The sequence below is a fragment of the Ambystoma mexicanum genome, chromosome 1p (genome assembly GCF_040938575.1).
Source record: "Ambystoma mexicanum isolate Mex_15411 chromosome 1p, UKY_AmexF1_1, whole genome shotgun sequence".
In the NCBI taxonomy this organism is placed as follows: Eukaryota; Metazoa; Chordata; class Amphibia; order Caudata; family Ambystomatidae; genus Ambystoma; species Ambystoma mexicanum.
The window spans coordinates 13,623,072-13,641,305 of NC_090921.1; the positions used below are offsets into that span (position 1 = coordinate 13,623,072).

An 18,234-nucleotide genomic window follows, 5' to 3' on the forward strand; every position below is an offset into this window, starting at 1 on the left:
ATCACAAAAACTCAGTTCAAGACACTTGGCTCCATCCAGTGGAGCTCCTATGCCCAGCTTAGAAACCCCCAGGCACGAGATTGCAAGGTCCCTGGTAATTCTCCCACTCCTGGACACGTCGGAACCAAGTTTCGTATGCACTAGCAGCGAGAACAAAATCCCACATGTGAGGACAATAGGCGTCTTTCATTTAGGGCTAGTGTTAGGCTAAGAGTTTGCAGTAGCTCCTTGGGTCGAGTTAGGGGTCGAATGAGACAAAGCTAAGATTTGCGTTACGGCTGGGGTTGGTCCAGTAAGGATCCCACACACCATGGACCATCGGCGGAGGCCCCGGGTAGGCTTACACTGCGGGCTAATGGTGGACTTCTTTAAAAACGTGAGCACTAAATGGGGCGGGATGTTGACTGAAAGAATGCAGCTAGCTACAGAAATATGCAGAAATAAAGAAAAACACATCTCATTGCATGCCTTTAAAGAGCTTACTCTCCCTACCGGCAATGTTCCTGAACCTTCGCTTCCCAAACATTTTTAGAACCAAAAAAAACCTAGAAAAGATCTGACCTCCCTCACCGGGAATTGAACTCAAGACTGCTGGATGGAGGGGTGCTGACATTGACCACTAGGCTACCAGACTGCTGTTGAACAGAGCACTCCCGAAAGGTGACATTTCAATTTCAGGCTGACAAGTGTGCTTTATTGTTCAGTTCGGGCTTTGCACAGCCAGTGCTAGAATTCAATCCAAGTTCATGCTTTGCTTTGATTTTGAATTAATGGCCAAACCAGCCAATCCCTAAAAAAATACAGGTCTCAGAGGCTCTCGTTTCAGTACCAGCAGGGTAGCGTGGCCGAGCGGTCTAAGGCGCTGGATTTAGGCTCCAGTCTCTTTGGAGGCGTGGGTTCGAATCCCACCGCTGCCAATAGCTGTTTCTTTTTTATCTTCATGCCACGTGTACAGACAGGACAATTGGGAGCCAGGGAATGGCATGTGTTTATGAATTCTTGCTTTTCTGAACACCCAGACTGAAAGCACACATCTGACTCGTGTGCGTTTTCACCAAAAAAGGGTAAAGCATAAATCACTGTTCACTGAAAACGGACATGCGTTCACGATCCTGTCAATAAACACGTGCTTGGCAGGGCCACAAATCTGCCGACACGATGCCCTAATGAATGCACATCTCTTTGCCTTGGTAGTTGCTCCTTTTTGCAGCGCCTTTTCCTGCTGCATCACAAAAACTCAGTTCAAGACACTTGGCTCCATCCAGTGGAGCTCCTATGCCCAGCTTAGAAACCCCCAGGCACGAGATTGCAAGGTCCCTGGTAATTCTCCCACTCCTGGACACGTCGGAACCAAGTTTCGTATGCACTAGCAGCGAGAACAAAATCCCACATGTGAGGACAATAGGCGTCTTTCATTTAGGGCTAGTGTTAGGCTAAGAGTTTGCAGTAGCTCCTTGGGTCGAGTTAGGGGTCGAATGAGACAAAGCTAAGATTTGCGTTACGGCTGGGGTTGGTCCAGTAAGGATCCCACACACCATGGACCATCGGCGGAGGCCCCGGGTAGGCTTACACTGCGGGCTAATGGTGGACTTCTTTAAAAACGTGAGCACTAAATGGGGCGGGATGTTGACTGAAAGAATGCAGCTAGCTACAGAAATATGCAGAAATAAAGAAAAACACATCTCATTGCATGCCTTTAAAGAGCTTACTCTCCCTACCGGCAATGTTCCTGAACCTTCGCTTCCCAAACATTTTTAGAACCAAAAAAAACCTAGAAAAGATCTGACCTCCCTCACCGGGAATTGAACTCAAGACTGCTGGATGGAGGGGTGCTGACATTGACCACTAGGCTACCAGACTGCTGTTGAACAGAGCACTCCCGAAAGGTGACATTTCAATTTCAGGCTGACAAGTGTGCTTTATTGTTCAGTTCGGGCTTTGCACAGCCAGTGCTAGAATTCAATCCAAGTTCATGCTTTGCTTTGATTTTGAATTAATGGCCAAACCAGCCAATCCCTAAAAAAATACAGGTCTCAGAGGCTCTCGTTTCAGTACCAGCAGGGTAGCGTGGCCGAGCGGTCTAAGGCGCTGGATTTAGGCTCCAGTCTCTTTGGAGGCGTGGGTTCGAATCCCACCGCTGCCAATAGCTGTTTCTTTTTTATCTTCATGCCACGTGTACAGACAGGACAATTGGGAGCCAGGGAATGGCATGTGTTTATGAATTCTTGCTTTTCTGAACACCCAGACTGAAAGCACACATCTGACTCGTGTGCGTTTTCACCAAAAAAGGGTAAAGCATAAATCACTGTTCACTGAAAACGGACATGCGTTCACGATCCTGTCAATAAACACGTGCTTGGCAGGGCCACAAATCTGCCGACACGATGCCCTAATGAATGCACATCTCTTTGCCTTGGTAGTTGCTCCTTTTTGCAGCGCCTTTTCCTGCTGCATCACAAAAACTCAGTTCAAGACACTTGGCTCCATCCAGTGGAGCTCCTATGCCCAGCTTAGAAACCCCCAGGCACGAGATTGCAAGGTCCCTGGTAATTCTCCCACTCCTGGACACGTCGGAACCAAGTTTCGTATGCACTAGCAGCGAGAACAAAATCCCACATGTGAGGACAATAGGCGTCTTTCATTTAGGGCTAGTGTTAGGCTAAGAGTTTGCAGTAGCTCCTTGGGTCGAGTTAGGGGTCGAATGAGACAAAGCTAAGATTTGCGTTACGGCTGGGGTTGGTCCAGTAAGGATCCCACACACCATGGACCATCGGCGGAGGCCCCGGGTAGGCTTACACTGCGGGCTAATGGTGGACTTCTTTAAAAACGTGAGCACTAAATGGGGCGGGATGTTGACTGAAAGAATGCAGCTAGCTACAGAAATATGCAGAAATAAAGAAAAACACATCTCATTGCATGCCTTTAAAGAGCTTACTCTCCCTACCGGCAATGTTCCTGAACCTTCGCTTCCCAAACATTTTTAGAACCAAAAAAAACCTAGAAAAGATCTGACCTCCCTCACCGGGAATTGAACTCAAGACTGCTGGATGGAGGGGTGCTGACATTGACCACTAGGCTACCAGACTGCTGTTGAACAGAGCACTCCCGAAAGGTGACATTTCAATTTCAGGCTGACAAGTGTGCTTTATTGTTCAGTTCGGGCTTTGCACAGCCAGTGCTAGAATTCAATCCAAGTTCATGCTTTGCTTTGATTTTGAATTAATGGCCAAACCAGCCAATCCCTAAAAAAATACAGGTCTCAGAGGCTCTCGTTTCAGTACCAGCAGGGTAGCGTGGCCGAGCGGTCTAAGGCGCTGGATTTAGGCTCCAGTCTCTTTGGAGGCGTGGGTTCGAATCCCACCGCTGCCAATAGCTGTTTCTTTTTTATCTTCATGCCACGTGTACAGACAGGACAATTGGGAGCCAGGGAATGGCATGTGTTTATGAATTCTTGCTTTTCTGAACACCCAGACTGAAAGCACACATCTGACTCGTGTGCGTTTTCACCAAAAAAGGGTAAAGCATAAATCACTGTTCACTGAAAACGGACATGCGTTCACGATCCTGTCAATAAACACGTGCTTGGCAGGGCCACAAATCTGCCGACACGATGCCCTAATGAATGCACATCTCTTTGCCTTGGTAGTTGCTCCTTTTTGCAGCGCCTTTTCCTGCTGCATCACAAAAACTCAGTTCAAGACACTTGGCTCCATCCAGTGGAGCTCCTATGCCCAGCTTAGAAACCCCCAGGCACGAGATTGCAAGGTCCCTGGTAATTCTCCCACTCCTGGACACGTCGGAACCAAGTTTCGTATGCACTAGCAGCGAGAACAAAATCCCACATGTGAGGACAATAGGCGTCTTTCCTTTAGGGCTAGTGTTAGGCTAAGAGTTTGCAGTAGCTCCTTGGGTCGAGTTAGGGGTCGAATGAGACAAAGCTAAGATTTGCGTTACGGCTGGGGTTGGTCCAGTAAGGATCCCACACACCATGGACCATCGGCGGAGGCCCCGGGTAGGCTTACACTGCGGGCTAATGGTGGACTTCTTTAAAAACGTGAGCACTAAATGGGGCGGGATGTTGACTGAAAGAATGCAGCTAGCTACAGAAATATGCAGAAATAAAGAAAAACACATCTCATTGCATGCCTTTAAAGAGCTTACTCTCCCTACCGGCAATGTTCCTGAACCTTCGCTTCCCAAACATTTTTAGAACCAAAAAAAACCTAGAAAAGATCTGACCTCCCTCACCGGGAATTGAACTCAAGACTGCTGGATGGAGGGGTGCTGACATTGACCACTAGGCTACCAGACTGCTGTTGAACAGAGCACTCCCGAAAGGTGACATTTCAATTTCAGGCTGACAAGTGTGCTTTATTGTTCAGTTCGGGCTTTGCACAGCCAGTGCTAGAATTCAATCCAAGTTCATGCTTTGCTTTGATTTTGAATTAATGGCCAAACCAGCCAATCCCTAAAAAAATACAGGTCTCAGAGGCTCTCGTTTCAGTACCAGCAGGGTAGCGTGGCCGAGCGGTCTAAGGCGCTGGATTTAGGCTCCAGTCTCTTTGGAGGCGTGGGTTCGAATCCCACCGCTGCCAATAGCTGTTTCTTTTTTATCTTCATGCCACGTGTACAGACAGGACAATTGGGAGCCAGGGAATGGCATGTGTTTATGAATTCTTGCTTTTCTGAACACCCAGACTGAAAGCACACATCTGACTCGTGTGCGTTTTCACCAAAAAAGGGTAAAGCATAAATCACTGTTCACTGAAAACGGACATGCGTTCACGATCCTGTCAATAAACACGTGCTTGGCAGGGCCACAAATCTGCCGACACGATGCCCTAATGAATGCACATCTCTTTGCCTTGGTAGTTGCTCCTTTTTGCAGCGCCTTTTCCTGCTGCATCACAAAAACTCAGTTCAAGACACTTGGCTCCATCCAGTGGAGCTCCTATGCCCAGCTTAGAAACCCCCAGGCACGAGATTGCAAGGTCCCTGGTAATTCTCCCACTCCTGGACACGTCGGAACCAAGTTTCGTATGCACTAGCAGCGAGAACAAAATCCCACATGTGAGGACAATAGGCGTCTTTCATTTAGGGCTAGTGTTAGGCTAAGAGTTTGCAGTAGCTCCTTGGGTCGAGTTAGGGGTCGAATGAGACAAAGCTAAGATTTGCGTTACGGCTGGGGTTGGTCCAGTAAGGATCCCACACACCATGGACCATCGGCGGAGGCCCCGGGTAGGCTTACACTGCGGGCTAATGGTGGACTTCTTTAAAAACGTGAGCACTAAATGGGGCGGGATGTTGACTGAAAGAATGCAGCTAGCTACAGAAATATGCAGAAATAAAGAAAAACACATCTCATTGCATGCCTTTAAAGAGCTTACTCTCCCTACCGGCAATGTTCCTGAACCTTCGCTTCCCAAACATTTTTAGAACCAAAAAAAACCTAGAAAAGATCTGACCTCCCTCACCGGGAATTGAACTCAAGACTGCTGGATGGAGGGGTGCTGACATTGACCACTAGGCTACCAGACTGCTGTTGAACAGAGCACTCCCGAAAGGTGACATTTCAATTTCAGGCTGACAAGTGTGCTTTATTGTTCAGTTCGGGCTTTGCACAGCCAGTGCTAGAATTCAATCCAAGTTCATGCTTTGCTTTGATTTTGAATTAATGGCCAAACCAGCCAATCCCTAAAAAAATACAGGTCTCAGAGGCTCTCGTTTCAGTACCAGCAGGGTAGCGTGGCCGAGCGGTCTAAGGCGCTGGATTTAGGCTCCAGTCTCTTTGGAGGCGTGGGTTCGAATCCCACCGCTGCCAATAGCTGTTTCTTTTTTATCTTCATGCCACGTGTACAGACAGGACAATTGGGAGCCAGGGAATGGCATGTGTTTATGAATTCTTGCTTTTCTGAACACCCAGACTGAAAGCACACATCTGACTCGTGTGCGTTTTCACCAAAAAAGGGTAAAGCATAAATCACTGTTCACTGAAAACGGACATGCGTTCACGATCCTGTCAATAAACACGTGCTTGGCAGGGCCACAAATCTGCCGACACGATGCCCTAATGAATGCACATCTCTTTGCCTTGGTAGTTGCTCCTTTTTGCAGCGCCTTTTCCTGCTGCATCACAAAAACTCAGTTCAAGACACTTGGCTCCATCCAGTGGAGCTCCTATGCCCAGCTTAGAAACCCCCAGGCACGAGATTGCAAGGTCCCTGGTAATTCTCCCACTCCTGGACACGTCGGAACCAAGTTTCGTATGCACTAGCAGCGAGAACAAAATCCCACATGTGAGGACAATAGGCGTCTTTCATTTAGGGCTAGTGTTAGGCTAAGAGTTTGCAGTAGCTCCTTGGGTCGAGTTAGGGGTCGAATGAGACAAAGCTAAGATTTGCGTTACGGCTGGGGTTGGTCCAGTAAGGATCCCACACACCATGGACCATCGGCGGAGGCCCCGGGTAGGCTTACACTGCGGGCTAATGGTGGACTTCTTTAAAAACGTGAGCACTAAATGGGGCGGGATGTTGACTGAAAGAATGCAGCTAGCTACAGAAATATGCAGAAATAAAGAAAAACACATCTCATTGCATGCCTTTAAAGAGCTTACTCTCCCTACCGGCAATGTTCCTGAACCTTCGCTTCCCAAACATTTTTAGAACCAAAAAAAACCTAGAAAAGATCTGACCTCCCTCACCGGGAATTGAACTCAAGACTGCTGGATGGAGGGGTGCTGACATTGACCACTAGGCTACCAGACTGCTGTTGAACAGAGCACTCCCGAAAGGTGACATTTCAATTTCAGGCTGACAAGTGTGCTTTATTGTTCAGTTCGGGCTTTGCAGAGCCAGTGCTAGAATTCAATCCAAGTTCATGCTTTGCTTTGATTTTGAATTAATGGCCAAACCAGCCAATCCCTAAAAAAATACAGGTCTCAGAGGCTCTCGTTTCAGTACCAGCAGGGTAGCGTGGACGAGCGGTCTAAGGCGCTGGATTTAGGCTCCAGTCTCTTTGGAGGCGTGGGTTCGAATCCCACCGCTGCCAATAGCTGTTTCTTTTTTATCTTCATGCCACGTGTACAGACAGGACAATTGGGAGCCAGGGAATGGCATGTGTTTATGAATTCTTGCTTTTCTGAACACCCAGACTGAAAGCACACATCTGACTCGTGTGCGTTTTCACCAAAAAAGGGTAAAGCATAAATCACTGTTCACTGAAAACGGACATGCGTTCACGATCCTGTCAATAAACACGTGCTTGGCAGGGCCACAAATCTGCCGACACGATGCCCTAATGAATGCACATCTCTTTGCCTTGGTAGTTGCTCCTTTTTGCAGCGCCTTTTCCTGCTGCATCACAAAAACTCAGTTCAAGACACTTGGCTCCATCCAGTGGAGCTCCTATGCCCAGCTTAGAAACCCCCAGGCACGAGATTGCAAGGTCCCTGGTAATTCTCCCACTCCTGGACACGTCGGAACCAAGTTTCGTATGCACTAGCAGCGAGAACAAAATCCCACATGTGAGGACAATAGGCGTCTTTCATTTAGGGCTAGTGTTAGGCTAAGAGTTTGCAGTAGCTCCTTGGGTCGAGTTAGGGGTCGAATGAGACAAAGCTAAGATTTGCGTTACGGCTGGGGTTGGTCCAGTAAGGATCCCACACACCATGGACCATCGGCGGAGGCCCCGGGTAGGCTTACACTGCGGGCTAATGGTGGACTTCTTTAAAAACGTGAGCACTAAATGGGGCGGGATGTTGACTGAAAGAATGCAGCTAGCTACAGAAATATGCAGAAATAAAGAAAAACACATCTCATTGCATGCCTTTAAAGAGCTTACTCTCCCTACCGGCAATGTTCCTGAACCTTCGCTTCCCAAACATTTTTAGAACCAAAAAAAACCTAGAAAAGATCTGACCTCCCTCACCGGGAATTGAACTCAGGACTGCTGGATGGAGGGGTGCTGACATTGACCACTAGGCTACCAGACTGCTGTCGAACAGAGCACTCCCGAAAGGTGACATTTCAATTTCAGGCTGACAAGTGTGCTTTATTGTTCAGTTCGGGCTTTGCACAGCCAGTGCTAGAATTCAATCCAAGTTCATGCTTTGCTTTGATTTTGAATTAATGGCCAAACCAGCCAATCCCTAAAAAAATACAGGTCTCAGAGGCTCTCGTTTCAGTACCAGCAGGGTAGCGTGGCCGAGCGGTCTAAGGCGCTGGATTTAGGCTCCAGTCTCTTTGGAGGCGTGGGTTCGAATCCCACCGCTGCCAATAGCTGTTTCTTTTTTATCTTCATGCCACGTGTACAGACAGGACAATTGGGAGCCAGGGAATGGCATGTGTTTATGAATTCTTGCTTTTCTGAACACCCAGACTGAAAGCACACATCTGACTCGTGTGCGTTTTCACCAAAAAAGGGTAAAGCATAAATCACTGTTCACTGAAAACGGACATGCGTTCACGATCCTGTCAATAAACACGTTCAGGGCAGGGCCACAAATCTGCCGACACGATGCCCTAATGAATGCACATCTCTTTGCCTTGGTAGTTGCTCCTTTTTGCAGCGCCTTTTCCTGCTGCATCACAAAAACTCAGTTCAAGACACTTGGCTCCATCCAGTGGAGCTCCTATGCCCAGCTTAGAAACCCCCAGGCACGAGATTGCAAGGTCCCTGGTAATTCTCCCACTCCTGGACACGTCGGAACCAAGTTTCGTATGCACTAGCAGCGAGAACAAAATCCCACATGTGAGGACAATAGGCGTCTTTCATTTAGGGCTAGTGTTAGGCTAAGAGTTTGCAGTAGCTCCTTGGGTCGAGTTAGGGGTCGAATGAGACAAAGCTAAGATTTGCGTTACGGCTGGGGTTGGTCCAGTAAGGATCCCACACACCATGGACCATCGGCGGAGGCCCCGGGTAGGCTTACACTGCGGGCTAATGGTGGACTTCTTTAAAAACGTGAGCACTAAATGGGGCGGGATGTTGACTGAAAGAATGCAGCTAGCTACAGAAATATGCAGAAATAAAGAAAAACACATCTCATTGCATGCCTTTAAAGAGCTTACTCTCCCTACCGGCAATGTTCCTGAACCTTCGCTTCCCAAACATTTTTAGAACCAAAAAAAACCTAGAAAAGATCTGACCTCCCTCACCGGGAATTGAACTCAAGACTGCTGGATGGAGGGGTGCTGACATTGACCACTAGGCTACCAGACTGCTGTTGAACAGAGCACTCCCGAAAGGTGACATTTCAATTTCAGGCTGACAAGTGTGCTTTATTGTTCAGTTCGGGCTTTGCACAGCCAGTGCTAGAATTCAATCCAAGTTCATGCTTTGCTTTGATTTTGAATTAATGGCCAAACCAGCCAATCCCTAAAAAAATACAGGTCTCAGAGGCTCTCGTTTCAGTACCAGCAGGGTAGCGTGGCCGAGCGGTCTAAGGCGCTGGATTTAGGCTCCAGTCTCTTTGGAGGCGTGGGTTCGAATCCCACCGCTGCCAATAGCTGTTTCTTTTTTATCTTCATGCCACGTGTACAGACAGGACAATTGGGAGCCAGGGAATGGCATGTGTTTATGAATTCTTGCTTTTCTGAACACCCAGACTGAAAGCACACATCTGACTCGTGTGCGTTTTCACCAAAAAAGGGTAAAGCATAAATCACTGTTCACTGAAAACGGACATGCGTTCACGATCCTGTCAATAAACACGTGCTTGGCAGGGCCACAAATCTGCCGACACGATGCCCTAATGAATGCACATCTCTTTGCCTTGGTAGTTGCTCCTTTTTGCAGCGCCTTTTCCTGCTGCATCACAAAAACTCAGTTCAAGACACTTGGCTCCATCCAGTGGAGCTCCTATGCCCAGCTTAGAAACCCCCAGGCACGAGATTGCAAGGTCCCTGGTAATTCTCCCACTCCTGGACACGTCGGAACCAAGTTTCGTATGCACTAGCAGCGAGAACAAAATCCCACATGTGAGGACAATAGGCGTCTTTCATTTAGGGCTAGTGTTAGGCTAAGAGTTTGCAGTAGCTCCTTGGGTCGAGTTAGGGGTCGAATGAGACAAAGCTAAGATTTGCGTTACGGCTGGGGTTGGTCCAGTAAGGATCCCACACACCATGGACCATCGGCGGAGGCCCCGGGTAGGCTTACACTGCGGGCTAATGGTGGACTTCTTTAAAAACGTGAGCACTAAATGGGGCGGGATGTTGACTGAAAGAATGCAGCTAGCTACAGAAATATGCAGAAATAAAGAAAAACACATCTCATTGCATGCCTTTAAAGAGCTTACTCTCCCTACCGGCAATGTTCCTGAACCTTCGCTTCCCAAACATTTTTAGAACCAAAAAAAACCTAGAAAAGATCTGACCTCCCTCACCGGGAATTGAACTCAAGACTGCTGGATGGAGGGGTGCTGACATTGACCACTAGGCTACCAGACTGCTGTTGAACAGAGCACTCCCGAAAGGTGACATTTCAATTTCAGGCTGACAAGTGTGCTTTATTGTTCAGTTCGGGCTTTGCACAGCCAGTGCTAGAATTCAATCCAAGTTCATGCTTTGCTTTGATTTTGAATTAATGGCCAAACCAGCCAATCCCTAAAAAAATACAGGTCTCAGAGGCTCTCGTTTCAGTACCAGCAGGGTAGCGTGGCCGAGCGGTCTAAGGCGCTGGATTTAGGCTCCAGTCTCTTTGGAGGCGTGGGTTCGAATCCCACCGCTGCCAATAGCTGTTTCTTTTTTATCTTCATGCCACGTGTACAGACAGGACAATTGGGAGCCAGGGAATGGCATGTGTTTATGAATTCTTGCTTTTCTGAACACCCAGACTGAAAGCACACATCTGACTCGTGTGCGTTTTCACCAAAAAAGGGTAAAGCATAAATCACTGTTCACTGAAAACGGACATGCGTTCACGATCCTGTCAATAAACACGTGCTTGGCAGGGCCACAAATCTGCCGACACGATGCCCTAATGAATGCACATCTCTTTGCCTTGGTAGTTGCTCCTTTTTGCAGCGCCTTTTCCTGCTGCATCACAAAAACTCAGTTCAAGACACTTGGCTCCATCCAGTGGAGCTCCTATGCCCAGCTTAGAAACCCCCAGGCACGAGATTGCAAGGTCCCTGGTAATTCTCCCACTCCTGGACACGTCGGAACCAAGTTTCGTATGCACTAGCAGCGAGAACAAAATCCCACATGTGAGGACAATAGGCGTCTTTCATTTAGGGCTAGTGTTAGGCTAAGAGTTTGCAGTAGCTCCTTGGGTCGAGTTAGGGGTCGAATGAGACAAAGCTAAGATTTGCGTTACGGCTGGGGTTGGTCCAGTAAGGATCCCACACACCATGGACCATCGGCGGAGGCCCCGGGTAGGCTTACACTGCGGGCTAATGGTGGACTTCTTTAAAAACGTGAGCACTAAATGGGGCGGGATGTTGACTGAAAGAATGCAGCTAGCTACAGAAATATGCAGAAATAAAGAAAAACACATCTCATTGCATGCCTTTAAAGAGCTTACTCTCCCTACCGGCAATGTTCCTGAACCTTCGCTTCCCAAACATTTTTAGAACCAAAAAAAACCTAGAAAAGATCTGACCTCCCTCACCGGGAATTGAACTCAAGACTGCTGGATGGAGGGGTGCTGACATTGACCACTAGGCTACCAGACTGCTGTTGAACAGAGCACTCCCGAAAGGTGACATTTCAATTTCAGGCTGACAAGTGTGCTTTATTGTTCAGTTCGGGCTTTGCACAGCCAGTGCTAGAATTCAATCCAAGTTCATGCTTTGCTTTGATTTTGAATTAATGGCCAAACCAGCCAATCCCTAAAAAAATACAGGTCTCAGAGGCTCTCGTTTCAGTACCAGCAGGGTAGCGTGGCCGAGCGGTCTAAGGCGCTGGATTTAGGCTCCAGTCTCTTTGGAGGCGTGGGTTCGAATCCCACCGCTGCCAATAGCTGTTTCTTTTTTATCTTCATGCCACGTGTACAGACAGGACAATTGGGAGCCAGGGAATGGCATGTGTTTATGAATTCTTGCTTTTCTGAACACCCAGACTGAAAGCACACATCTGACTCGTGTGCGTTTTCACCAAAAAAGGGTAAAGCATAAATCACTGTTCACTGAAAACGGACATGCGTTCACGATCCTGTCAATAAACACGTGCTTGGCAGGGCCACAAATCTGCCGACACGATGCCCTAATGAATGCACATCTCTTTGCCTTGGTAGTTGCTCCTTTTTGCAGCGCCTTTTCCTGCTGCATCACAAAAACTCAGTTCAAGACACTTGGCTCCATCCAGTGGAGCTCCTATGCCCAGCTTAGAAACCCCCAGGCACGAGATTGCAAGGTCCCTGGTAATTCTCCCACTCCTGGACACGTCGGAACCAAGTTTCGTATGCACTAGCAGCGAGAACAAAATCCCACATGTGAGGACAATAGGCGTCTTTCATTTAGGGCTAGTGTTAGGCTAAGAGTTTGCAGTAGCTCCTTGGGTCGAGTTAGGGGTCGAATGAGACAAAGCTAAGATTTGCGTTACGGCTGGGGTTGGTCCAGTAAGGATCCCACACACCATGGACCATCGGCGGAGGCCCCGGGTAGGCTTACACTGCGGGCTAATGGTGGACTTCTTTAAAAACGTGAGCACTAAATGGGGCGGGATGTTGACTGAAAGAATGCAGCTAGCTACAGAAATATGCAGAAATAAAGAAAAACACATCTCATTGCATGCCTTTAAAGAGCTTACTCTCCCTACCGGCAATGTTCCTGAACCTTCGCTTCCCAAACATTTTTAGAACCAAAAAAAACCTAGAAAAGATCTGACCTCCCTCACCGGGAATTGAACTCAAGACTGCTGGATGGAGGGGTGCTGACATTGACCACTAGGCTACCAGACTGCTGTTGAACAGAGCACTCCCGAAAGGTGACATTTCAATTTCAGGCTGACAAGTGTGCTTTATTGTTCAGTTCGGGCTTTGCACAGCCAGTGCTAGAATTCAATCCAAGTTCATGCTTTGCTTTGATTTTGAATTAATGGCCAAACCAGCCAATCCCTAAAAAAATACAGGTCTCAGAGGCTCTCGTTTCAGTACCAGCAGGGTAGCGTGGCCGAGCGGTCTAAGGCGCTGGATTTAGGCTCCAGTCTCTTTGGAGGCGTGGGTTCGAATCCCACCGCTGCCAATAGCTGTTTCTTTTTTATCTTCATGCCACGTGTACAGACAGGACAATTGGGAGCCAGGGAATGGCATGTGTTTATGAATTCTTGCTTTTCTGAACACCCAGACTGAAAGCACACATCTGACTCGTGTGCGTTTTCACCAAAAAAGGGTAAAGCATAAATCACTGTTCACTGAAAACGGACATGCGTTCACGATCCTGTCAATAAACACGTGCTTGGCAGGGCCACAAATCTGCCGACACGATGCCCTAATGAATGCACATCTCTTTGCCTTGGTAGTTGCTCCTTTTTGCAGCGCCTTTTCCTGCTGCATCACAAAAACTCAGTTCAAGACACTTGGCTCCATCCAGTGGAGCTCCTATGCCCAGCTTAGAAACCCCCAGGCACGAGATTGCAAGGTCCCTGGTAATTCTCCCACTCCTGGACACGTCGGAACCAAGTTTCGTATGCACTAGCAGCGAGAACAAAATCCCACATGTGAGGACAATAGGCGTCTTTCATTTAGGGCTAGTGTTAGGCTAAGAGTTTGCAGTAGCTCCTTGGGTCGAGTTAGGGGTCGAATGAGACAAAGCTAAGATTTGCGTTACGGCTGGGGTTGGTCCAGTAAGGATCCCACACACCATGGACCATCGGCGGAGGCCCCGGGTAGGCTTACACTGCGGGCTAATGGTGGACTTCTTTAAAAACGTGAGCACTAAATGGGGCGGGATGTTGACTGAAAGAATGCAGCTAGCTACAGAAATATGCAGAAATAAAGAAAAACACATCTCATTGCATGCCTTTAAAGAGCTTACTCTCCCTACCGGCAATGTTCCTGAACCTTCGCTTCCCAAACATTTTTAGAACCAAAAAAAACCTAGAAAAGATCTGACCTCCCTCACCGGGAATTGAACTCAAGACTGCTGGATGGAGGGGTGCTGACATTGACCACTAGGCTACCAGACTGCTGTTGAACAGAGCACTCCCGAAAGGTGACATTTCAATTTCAGGCTGACAAGTGTGCTTTATTGTTCAGTTCGGGCTTTGCAGAGCCAGTGCTAGAATTCAATCCAAGTTCATGCTTTGCTTTGATTTTGAATTAATGGCCAAACCAGCCAATCCCTAAAAAAATACAGGTCTCAGAGGCTCTCGTTTCAGTACCAGCAGGGTAGCGTGGACGAGCGGTCTAAGGCGCTGGATTTAGGCTCCAGTCTCTTTGGAGGCGTGGGTTCGAATCCCACCGCTGCCAATAGCTGTTTCTTTTTTATCTTCATGCCACGTGTACAGACAGGACAATTGGGAGCCAGGGAATGGCATGTGTTTATGAATTCTTGCTTTTCTGAACACCCAGACTGAAAGCACACATCTGACTCGTGTGCGTTTTCACCAAAAAAGGGTAAAGCATAAATCACTGTTCACTGAAAACGGACATGCGTTCACGATCCTGTCAATAAACACGTGCTTGGCAGGGCCACAAATCTGCCGACACGATGCCCTAATGAATGCACATCTCTTTGCCTTGGTAGTTGCTCCTTTTTGCAGCGCCTTTTCCTGCTGCATCACAAAAACTCAGTTCAAGACACTTGGCTCCATCCAGTGGAGCTCCTATGCCCAGCTTAGAAACCCCCAGGCACGAGATTGCAAGGTCCCTGGTAATTCTCCCACTCCTGGACACGTCGGAACCAAGTTTCGTATGCACTAGCAGCGAGAACAAAATCCCACATGTGAGGACAATAGGCGTCTTTCATTTAGGGCTAGTGTTAGGCTAAGAGTTTGCAGTAGCTCCTTGGGTCGAGTTAGGGGTCGAATGAGACAAAGCTAAGATTTGCGTTACGGCTGGGGTTGGTCCAGTAAGGATCCCACACACCATGGACCATCGGCGGAGGCCCCGGGTAGGCTTACACTGCGGGCTAATGGTGGACTTCTTTAAAAACGTGAGCACTAAATGGGGCGGGATGTTGACTGAAAGAATGCAGCTAGCTACAGAAATATGCAGAAATAAAGAAAAACACATCTCATTGCATGCCTTTAAAGAGCTTACTCTCCCTACCGGCAATGTTCCTGAACCTTCGCTTCCCAAACATTTTTAGAACCAAAAAAAACCTAGAAAAGATCTGACCTCCCTCACCGGGAATTGAACTCAGGACTGCTGGATGGAGGGGTGCTGACATTGACCACTAGGCTACCAGACTGCTGTCGAACAGAGCACTCCCGAAAGGTGACATTTCAATTTCAGGCTGACAAGTGTGCTTTATTGTTCAGTTCGGGCTTTGCACAGCCAGTGCTAGAATTCAATCCAAGTTCATGCTTTGCTTTGATTTTGAATTAATGGCCAAACCAGCCAATCCCTAAAAAAATACAGGTCTCAGAGGCTCTCGTTTCAGTACCAGCAGGGTAGCGTGGCCGAGCGGTCTAAGGCGCTGGATTTAGGCTCCAGTCTCTTTGGAGGCGTGGGTTCGAATCCCACCGCTGCCAATAGCTGTTTCTTTTTTATCTTCATGCCACGTGTACAGACAGGACAATTGGGAGCCAGGGAATGGCATGTGTTTATGAATTCTTGCTTTTCTGAACACCCAGACTGAAAGCACACATCTGACTCGTGTGCGTTTTCACCAAAAAAGGGTAAAGCATAAATCACTGTTCACTGAAAACGGACATGCGTTCACGATCCTGTCAATAAACACGTGCTTGGCAGGGCCACAAATCTGCCGACACGATGCCCTAATGAATGCACATCTCTTTGCCTTGGTAGTTGCTCCTTTTTGCAGCGCCTTTTCCTGCTGCATCACAAAAACTCAGTTCAAGACACTTGGCTCCATCCAGTGGAGCTCCTATGCCCAGCTTAGAAACCCCCAGGCACGAGATTGCAAGGTCCCTGGTAATTCTCCCACTCCTGGACACGTCGGAACCAAGTTTCGTATGCACTAGCAGCGAGAACAAAATCCCACATGTGAGGACAATAGGCGTCTTTCATTTAGGGCTAGTGTTAGGCTAAGAGTTTGCAGTAGCTCCTTGGGTCGAGTTAGGGGTCGAATGAGACAAAGCTAAGATTTGCGTTACGGCTGGGGTTGGTCCAGTAAGGATCCCACACACCATGGACCATCGGCGGAGGCCCCGGGTAGGCTTACACTGCGGGCTAATGGTGGACTTCTTTAAAAACGTGAGCACTAAATGGGGCGGGATGTTGACTGAAAGAATGCAGCTAGCTACAGAAATATGCAGAAATAAAGAAAAACACATCTCATTGCATGCCTTTAAAGAGCTTACTCTCCCTACCGGCAATGTTCCTGAACCTTCGCTTCCCAAACATTTTTAGAACCAAAAAAAACCTAGAAAAGATCTGACCTCCCTCACCGGGAATTGAACTCAAGACTGCTGGATGGAGGGGTGCTGACATTGACCACTAGGCTACCAGACTGCTGTTGAACAGAGCACTCCCGAAAGGTGACATTTCAATTTCAGGCTGACAAGTGTGCTTTATTGTTCAGTTCGGGCTTTGCACAGCCAGTGCTAGAATTCAATCCAAGTTCATGCTTTGCTTTGATTTTGAATTAATGGCCAAACCAGCCAATCCCTAAAAAAATACAGGTCTCAGAGGCTCTCGTTTCAGTACCAGCAGGGTAGCGTGGCCGAGCGGTCTAAGGCGCTGGATTTAGGCTCCAGTCTCTTTGGAGGCGTGGGTTCGAATCCCACCGCTGCCAATAGCTGTTTCTTTTTTATCTTCATGCCACGTGTACAGACAGGACAATTGGGAGCCAGGGAATGGCATGTGTTTATGAATTCTTGCTTTTCTGAACACCCAGACTGAAAGCACACATCTGACTCGTGTGCGTTTTCACCAAAAAAGGGTAAAGCATAAATCACTGTTCACTGAAAACGGACATGCGTTCACGATCCTGTCAATAAACACGTGCTTGGCAGGGCCACAAATCTGCCGACACGATGCCCTAATGAATGCACATCTCTTTGCCTTGGTAGTTGCTCCTTTTTGCAGCGCCTTTTCCTGCTGCATCACAAAAACTCAGTTCAAGACACTTGGCTCCATCCAGTGGAGCTCCTATGCCCAGCTTAGAAACCCCCAGGCACGAGATTGCAAGGTCCCTGGTAATTCTCCCACTCCTGGACACGTCGGAACCAAGTTTCGTATGCACTAGCAGCGAGAACAAAATCCCACATGTGAGGACAATAGGCGTCTTTCATTTAGGGCTAGTGTTAGGCTAAGAGTTTGCAGTAGCTCCTTGGGTCGAGTTAGGGGTCGAATGAGACAAAGCTAAGATTTGCGTTACGGCTGGGGTTGGTCCAGTAAGGATCCCACACACCATGGACCATCGGCGGAGGCCCCGGGTAGGCTTACACTGCGGGCTAATGGTGGACTTCTTTAAAAACGTGAGCACTAAATGGGGCGGGATGTTGACTGAAAGAATGCAGCTAGCTACAGAAATATGCAGAAATAAAGAAAAACACATCTCATTGCATGCCTTTAAAGAGCTTACTCTCCCTACCGGCAATGTTCCTGAACCTTCGCTTCCCAAACATTTTTAGAACCAAAAAAAACCTAGAAAAGATCTGACCTCCCTCACCGGGAATTGAACTCAAGACTGCTGGATGGAGGGGTGCTGACATTGACCACTAGGCTACCAGACTGCTGTTGAACAGAGCACTCCCGAAAGGTGACATTTCAATTTCAGGCTGACAAGTGTGCTTTATTGTTCAGTTCGGGCTTTGCACAGCCAGTGCTAGAATTCAATCCAAGTTCATGCTTTGCTTTGATTTTGAATTAATGGCCAAACCAGCCAATCCCTAAAAAAATACAGGTCTCAGAGGCTCTCGTTTCAGTACCAGCAGGGTAGCGTGGCCGAGCGGTCTAAGGCGCTGGATTTAGGCTCCAGTCTCTTTGGAGGCGTGGGTTCGAATCCCACCGCTGCCAATAGCTGTTTCTTTTTTATCTTCATGCCACGTGTACAGACAGGACAATTGGGAGCCAGGGAATGGCATGTGTTTATGAATTCTTGCTTTTCTGAACACCCAGACTGAAAGCACACATCTGACTCGTGTGCGTTTTCACCAAAAAAGGGTAAAG

At 48.0% G+C, this 18,234-nt stretch overlaps 15 non-coding genes across 15 annotated transcripts; all 15 read left to right on the top strand.

Moving 5' to 3' along the window:
* The first annotated feature begins 835 nt into the window (after positions 1-835).
* TRNAL-UAG (transfer RNA leucine (anticodon UAG)) lies at positions 836-917 on the top strand. Its single transcript has one exon. It is a non-coding gene; the product is annotated as a tRNA-Leu (tRNA).
* A 1,144-nt stretch (positions 918-2,061) lies between these two features.
* Positions 2,062-2,143, top strand: TRNAL-UAG (transfer RNA leucine (anticodon UAG)). Its single transcript has one exon. It is a non-coding gene; the product is annotated as a tRNA-Leu (tRNA).
* Positions 2,144-3,287: 1,144 nt separating this feature from the next.
* TRNAL-UAG (transfer RNA leucine (anticodon UAG)) lies at positions 3,288-3,369 on the top strand. Its single transcript has one exon. It is a non-coding gene; the product is annotated as a tRNA-Leu (tRNA).
* Positions 3,370-4,513: 1,144 nt separating this feature from the next.
* Positions 4,514-4,595, top strand: TRNAL-UAG (transfer RNA leucine (anticodon UAG)). The gene has a single exon. It is a non-coding gene; the product is annotated as a tRNA-Leu (tRNA).
* Positions 4,596-5,739: 1,144 nt separating this feature from the next.
* On the top strand, positions 5,740-5,821 carry TRNAL-UAG (transfer RNA leucine (anticodon UAG)). Its single transcript has one exon. It is a non-coding gene; the product is annotated as a tRNA-Leu (tRNA).
* A 1,144-nt stretch (positions 5,822-6,965) lies between these two features.
* On the top strand, positions 6,966-7,047 carry TRNAL-UAG (transfer RNA leucine (anticodon UAG)). The gene has a single exon. It is a non-coding gene; the product is annotated as a tRNA-Leu (tRNA).
* Positions 7,048-8,191: 1,144 nt separating this feature from the next.
* Positions 8,192-8,273, top strand: TRNAL-UAG (transfer RNA leucine (anticodon UAG)). Its single transcript has one exon. It is a non-coding gene; the product is annotated as a tRNA-Leu (tRNA).
* Positions 8,274-9,417: 1,144 nt separating this feature from the next.
* TRNAL-UAG (transfer RNA leucine (anticodon UAG)) lies at positions 9,418-9,499 on the top strand. Its single transcript has one exon. It is a non-coding gene; the product is annotated as a tRNA-Leu (tRNA).
* A 1,144-nt stretch (positions 9,500-10,643) lies between these two features.
* On the top strand, positions 10,644-10,725 carry TRNAL-UAG (transfer RNA leucine (anticodon UAG)). Its single transcript has one exon. It is a non-coding gene; the product is annotated as a tRNA-Leu (tRNA).
* Positions 10,726-11,869: 1,144 nt separating this feature from the next.
* On the top strand, positions 11,870-11,951 carry TRNAL-UAG (transfer RNA leucine (anticodon UAG)). The gene has a single exon. It is a non-coding gene; the product is annotated as a tRNA-Leu (tRNA).
* Positions 11,952-13,095: 1,144 nt separating this feature from the next.
* On the top strand, positions 13,096-13,177 carry TRNAL-UAG (transfer RNA leucine (anticodon UAG)). Its single transcript has one exon. It is a non-coding gene; the product is annotated as a tRNA-Leu (tRNA).
* Positions 13,178-14,321: 1,144 nt separating this feature from the next.
* Positions 14,322-14,403, top strand: TRNAL-UAG (transfer RNA leucine (anticodon UAG)). The gene has a single exon. It is a non-coding gene; the product is annotated as a tRNA-Leu (tRNA).
* A 1,144-nt stretch (positions 14,404-15,547) lies between these two features.
* Positions 15,548-15,629, top strand: TRNAL-UAG (transfer RNA leucine (anticodon UAG)). Its single transcript has one exon. It is a non-coding gene; the product is annotated as a tRNA-Leu (tRNA).
* Positions 15,630-16,773: 1,144 nt separating this feature from the next.
* TRNAL-UAG (transfer RNA leucine (anticodon UAG)) lies at positions 16,774-16,855 on the top strand. The gene has a single exon. It is a non-coding gene; the product is annotated as a tRNA-Leu (tRNA).
* A 1,144-nt stretch (positions 16,856-17,999) lies between these two features.
* On the top strand, positions 18,000-18,081 carry TRNAL-UAG (transfer RNA leucine (anticodon UAG)). The gene has a single exon. It is a non-coding gene; the product is annotated as a tRNA-Leu (tRNA).
* The last annotated feature ends 153 nt before the right edge of the window (positions 18,082-18,234 follow it).